Below are 6,448 nucleotides of genomic sequence, written 5' to 3' on the forward strand. Positions count from 1 at the left end.
AATCTCTTAATCTGTCTGATCCTGTTTCCTCATGTATAAAATGGAAGCTTGGGGCTAGATGCCTGATAAAGCTCTTTCTGGCTCCAGATATATAATACTGTCATAATGTGTCATATGACAACATTGGACATCAGTGACAAGGTTTAGGGGTTCTCAGGACCCCGAAATACTGACATGCCATGTCTTGCTTGAATGAATTCAACTAAAGCCTTCTTAAAGCCAAAGAAAACAAAGTTTATTAAAGATTTGCCTTACTGGGTTGACTCTTAAGGAGCCTAAGCATTTGTAGCACTTGTATTGCAAAGTGGGCCAGATAGAATCTCAGCTAGACAGAATCTGTGCTTGATCCCATCTGAGCGCCTTCATGGAGGTGAGACAGAACTTAAATACAAGAAAAACTATAGGAGGCATCTGAGGGTAGTCTGGTAGTCTAGGGTGATGAGAGGAGGGGTTTAGGGAGGGTCTTGAGGAGAAGTCCAAGGAAGACCTCAGTGGGACTAGGGTGACTCCTCAAGGGTTGGAAACACTAGAGGCAAACAGGAGATATAATTGAGAGTTATCAGACAATGGAGAACTTGGGTCAGAAGCAGGTGGGGCAATTGAGAGATCTTGATAGCGGTGGTATGGGAATGACTAGTTAAAGGAACAAAGGGAGAGACAGAGATAGCCAAAGAATGCTAAATAGAAGATAAAGGGTATCCTGCCTGAGAGAGATGGAAGGGAAATCCAAGGAGTCCTCCATCCAAGGCCAGACTTTCTGGGGCCTTGCAGATAAATGTGACAAAAGTCCTTCTGATCCAAGGGGAAAAGGTCTTGGCTTGGGCTTGTACCCCTTCACCAGGAAAGTATGTATTCTATGTGGGAAGATTCCTCTCAGTGCTCATGTCTTCTGTCCTATGTTTTAAGACACCTACTGACTATGATGTTGTATGCCTCAATTTGTAAGATCTTTCACTTGAAGAACAAGCAGAAACACACTTTGCTTTCCACATTCCTGGAAGCACTTTTTTGTGAAAAATAAATTGAAAAACTTAGGCCAAATACTGTCCAAAAGTGTGCTTTGTCCAAAGGGGTTAAAGTGAAGAATGGACAATTATCTTGTGTTTCCAATGTTGAGCTCAGGGAATTATGCCCCAGAATCCAGGGAGTCCTTGTAAAACCGCTGACAACAACCCCCTATAAGTGTCCTAGAGGACAGAACAGATGCCTGCTCTCACACACACTATGTCAACTAAAGTCCCCTTTCTCCCGGAAGGACCCACAAATAGGAGAAGGCTCCTGTGAAAAGGAGAATAGGAAAGGCACCAGACTGAATTCCTCAGGAACTAAACAGAAAAGCAGGTCAGTGCATCTGCAGTATCAGTTTCTCTTCATTTCAAGGGGAAAATCTCATACAAAGTAATGTTGAGAATGGAAGTCTCAGAAACTTGTGCCACTTCAGTCCATCTTCCACTTACCTCAATTTCTAAGTTAACTTGATCTTACTAAAGTGAAGATCTGATGATGACATGTTTCCCCACCATCCCATACTTCAGTAAACTCCAGTGGCTCCTGTCATCTCCAGAACCAAATATAATATTCTGTGCTTGGCATTCAACCTTCCTAGCTTTCTTCCTGCCTTTCAAATCTTCTGCTGTCTTACTCTTCTCTCATCCCATCCAGTTGCTAGTTCCTGCATATGTTCCAATCACACTGGGCTCCTTGTTGTTTCTCCCACAACACATACCATTTCCAGATGTCAACACTCTGCAGTGACTATCTCTCATGCTTCAATTTCTCTGCCTCTTCATTTCTCCTTCCTGACTTCTTTCAAGTCCTGTCTAAAATCAGACTTTCTGGAAGAAGCCTTTGTAGATCCCCATCCATGCTACAACATTCTCTTTCGCTTAATTCCAATTCATCCTATATTTCACTAGTTTGTGATTAGTTGTTTGCAGATTATCTCCCCAACTAGACTGTGAGTCCTTGTGAACAGGACATGCCTCACTATTCACAGCCTAATACCTCCTTTTCCTCTACTGACTCACCTTAAGTGAACAGACAAAGTAATAGGGACATGCACTATTACTTGATGAACATTAAAACTCCTGTTAGGCAGCTATGATACAATACATGGAGAGAGTGCCAGGCCTGAAGTCAGGTAGATTCCTCTTCGTGAGTTCAAATTTAGCCTCAGATACAAAATAGCCATATGGGCAAGTCACTTCTCCCCTATTTACCTCAGTTTCCTCATCTGTAAAATTAGCTGATAAAGAAAATGTCAAATCACCCCAGTACCTAGGCCCAAAAATTCCCAAAAAGGGTTTATGAAGAGTCAGAAACTACTAAAAAATGACTAAACAAGAAAACCTTCTAGATGTTAGTACCTCTACCAAAGCAGGTCAGCGCCTTCTGATACTTAGAATTTTAGAGAATTGCCTAGAGGGCTGAAATTTGAATGGTTTCTCTAGAATTACATTCTTAGTAAGTATCAAGAGCAGATTTGTGTACTGGTCTTGGTGATTCCAAGGTGAGCTCTTTACTGCCTATATCTCTCAAAAGAGAAGAAGAAGAGGGAGAAAAAGAACAGGAAGAAGAAGGAGGAGGAGGAGGAGAAAAAAAAGAAAGAGCACAAGAAAAAGAAGGAAGAACAACAACACTTAAGCAGCACTTTAAGGTTTATAAAGGGCCTTACATATGATAATTAATCTGATCCTTATTACAACCCTGTGAAGTAGGTGCTATTATTATGTCCATTTTACACATGAGGAAGCTAAAGAACAGAAAAGAATAAATGACTTGCCTTGGGTCATACAACCAGGCAGTGTCTGAGGCAGGATTCAAATTCAATTCTTCCTGATTTCTAGTCCAGGGATCTCGTCACCTCACTTACCAAACCAAATGCCACTAAAGTCACAACTTCCTTTCAAGGACCTTTATATCCACAGCAATGCTTATTGAGTTTCTTCTAGTGATATCATTTTTATTCACAAAATCAGTGGCAGTGGAGAGGACATTTTCACATTTGAGCACACTCCGAAGAGGCCCAAAAGAATTGAAAGAAAGCTAGAAATCAGACCATACAGTATGTTTGAAATAGGGCCTGACTCAGGGCAGTGCCTTGCCTATAGATATTTGATAATAGACCAAAATTAGATACCTGTAGGACAGTGAATAATTAAGAAAAAGAGATTTGATTAGTAATAACATTTGAAAGATATTCAACAAGAATAACTATGGATTTCACCCCAAGTATATTCATCTAACCTGAGTTGCCTGAGTTGCCCCTTGTTCACCAACTAAAACTTAGTGAGCACCTAGAGCTCCTCATGACATTTTTTACATTCACAGTACCAGAATGCAATGTCCGTCGCCTGAATCTTTAGTATCCTGAACCAATCATATTTCAAGGATGCTTTGTATAACTTTTAAGGAAAAAATGACTAATTTCATTGGAAGAAGTGTTTAAAATATTGCTCTCACCACATAAAGATGAAAAGAAAAAAAGTGGGCATGTGTAGACTGAAGAAGAAAAGACCAATGAGGTGCATGTTACCTGGCTTCTAGGGTTTTGAAGGTTTGTCACAAAGAAAGAGTTCAGGCTTATTCTACCTTATCCTAGAAGACAGAACTAAAAGAACATAGCATAATCTTCAGAGCAAAGCATTTTGGAGGGAAGAGTCTTACTTCAGTTATCAGTCAGTGGAACTGACTGTTTGCTTGAGGTGAAGAAGGAAGAAGACAAGAGCTCATAGGATAATAGATTTGGTGCTTGAAGAGATAGTAGAAGTGCTTTGGTTCAATCTTGTTTTCTAGAAAAACAAAATGAGGAGCAGAAGGGATAAATAACTTGACCAAGTTTACACAGGGATGTAGTGATCAAAACAAATTCAAAATTAGGTCCTCTGTCCTCAAATGCAACACTATTCCTGCCTGAGAATTCTTTTGAGATTGAAATTCAATTGAGGTGAATACGGATCCACTGTCAGGAGTCAATCAATCCAATGAAAAGCCTTTATTAAATTACTCTTTTATGTGCCAGCCACTTTACAAGACTGAGGATATGACAAAAATTAAATAATACCTGCCCTCTGGGAACTTATACTCTACTGAGAAAAAATAGGTAAGGGTCAGTTCTGGAGTCTATGGGTTCATCCTCCTGGGACTTTCAGATCAGCCTGAGCAAGAGTCACCCCTGTTCCCCTTTCTTCTTCTTATGTACCTGATCTCAGGTCCAGGGAATCTGCTCATCATTATGGTCATTAGGACCAGTTCATGTCTCCATAATCCCATGTACTTCTTCCTTTCCACCTTATCACTGGTCAACATCTGCTTCATATGCACTATCATCCCCAAGATGCTGGCAAATCACATATCTAAAAAAAAAGCCATCCCTCATGCTGGGTGCCTAACACAAGTATTCTTCATTTGGTTGATGGGGGATAGATTGTATCCTTCTCAGTGCCTTGACCTATGACTGCTATGTGGCTATCTGTGCCCTACTACATTATTCCTTGATCATGACCCCAAAGTTCTGTGCCCTTCTGATACTAGTGTCCTAGGTTTGGGCCTGTGATATTGCTCTGATACACACTGGCCTACTGACCCATCTTTCATTCTGTGGCCACAGTGAAATCCCTGGTTGTTCTGTGACCACAGTCCAGGGCTGAAGTTGGCATGCTAAGACACCTTCATCAATGACCTGATGGTCAACACAATGGCAGTAATAACAATTACTATTCTCTTTATGGCCATGCTTATCTCCTAACACTGTGTTAAAGATCCCATCTACTATGGGGAAATTAGAAAGCTTTCTCCACCTGTGGCTTCCACCTCACTATGGTCTCTCTGTTCTACAATCAATCTTTGTAAAATTATTGGAGTGTACTTTAGCCCCACATCCACCCACACAGTCCAACAGGACACAGTAGCATCTGTGATGTACACTGTGGTCACCCCAATGCCGTACCTTTTATCTACAGCCTAAGGAATAACAATATGAAAGGAACCCTGAGGAAGCTCCTCATCAGGAAGCCAGGTCTCTCTTTGAGACATCCTCTATAGGCAGGCTTGATTGATACCAAGAATGCAGGGATAGTTCAATATTAGGAAGCCTATGAAATCATTAACAATATTATTGATAAAAATAACATTTTTACATCAATAAATGCATAAAAACACTAGAAAGTATAAGAATAAATGGAGCTTTTGTTAAAATAATAATTAATATATATCTAAAACCAAGAATAAGCATTATCTGTAATGGGGATAAGTTAGAAATTTATCAAGGATAATACAAGGATGTCCATTATCACCATGACTAATCAATATAATGTTAGAAATGCTATCTGTAGGAATAAGACCGCTTCCAAAAAAAATAATTTGAAGAGTAAATAATAGGAATTTCTTACTCTGGCTTCTTGCTGCCATTGTGCTAAGAAAATTTCTACCCCATATTTTATTTTTAATTGCCTGACACTGTTTGCTTGAAGCTTGCATGTAACATACTGCTCAAGTCTGTAACATCAAGTTTGAGACATAAACTTCTTTTCTAGTTTCCAGGAGAACTTTACCCATTAGTAGCTGAGACCAGAGAAGTTGAAGGACATTCCAAGTAAGAAGACTGCAGGAGCAGGTTGATAGAAATATGCATGGCTGGGTGTTTCTTTTATATTTTTTGGACTCCATTTTGTAACCTGGGATCCATGTTCTAAATTTGGTTTGTGTCATGGCTTTAGTTTCTTGTATTATCTTACTACCTACCTTACTGAACCATGACACCTTGGCCTTTCCTGACTTTTTGATGTAATATAGGGCCATCTTTTACCCACTTTCTTCATGTAAGGCCATCATTGTCAAGAAGGTCAATGGTTACTCTGTTTCTTGGCATAGGGTCATCACCACCATGATGATCTAAGATGAGAATACTGGGAAATCCACTTACAGTGCACTTGAAGATAAGCCACACCACTATGCATGTGAGGGGAGGCAACATTCTCTTTTTTGTGTGTGTGATGGAGGGGAGAGTGTGAGTGTGTTCATTTTTATTTCATAAAATTCATTTTTTGGTTCCAGGTTCCCTCTTTCACCAGCCTCTCTCCCACCTGTTTGAATGGAATCTCATAAATTCTTTTTTCATTTCCTTTCCACATTTGTTCTTTAGCAGATCCAGGGAAGGGGAAATCAGGCTAAGGTGATCCTCTGAAGCCTTTCATACCAGTCAGAGCAAAAGAGGCTCCTGTACTTCTTTCTGCTTATGTACTTGATGACAGGGCTAGGGAATATGCTCATCATGCTGGTGATCAAAAATAATTCCCACCTGCACATACTCATGTACTTCTTCCTCATAAGCTTGTCCTTGGTCAGCTTCTGCCTCATATCCACCACCATCCTTAAGATGCTGTTTTATCAAACATCTGGAGCCAAATAACTCCTTATATCAGGTCTCTGGCAGTAGTGCTTTTAGTTG

The 6,448-nt window shown here is 40.1% G+C and overlaps 1 pseudogene; it reads left to right on the top strand.

Annotated features, from left to right (window-relative positions):
- The first annotated feature begins 4,270 nt into the window (after positions 1–4,270).
- LOC140502210 (olfactory receptor 1G1-like) lies at positions 4,271–4,966 on the top strand (annotated as a pseudogene).
- The last annotated feature ends 1,482 nt before the right edge of the window (positions 4,967–6,448 follow it).

The sequence above is a fragment of the Notamacropus eugenii genome, chromosome 4 (genome assembly GCF_028372415.1).
Source record: "Notamacropus eugenii isolate mMacEug1 chromosome 4, mMacEug1.pri_v2, whole genome shotgun sequence".
NCBI classification, from domain to species: domain Eukaryota; kingdom Metazoa; phylum Chordata; class Mammalia; order Diprotodontia; family Macropodidae; genus Notamacropus; species Notamacropus eugenii.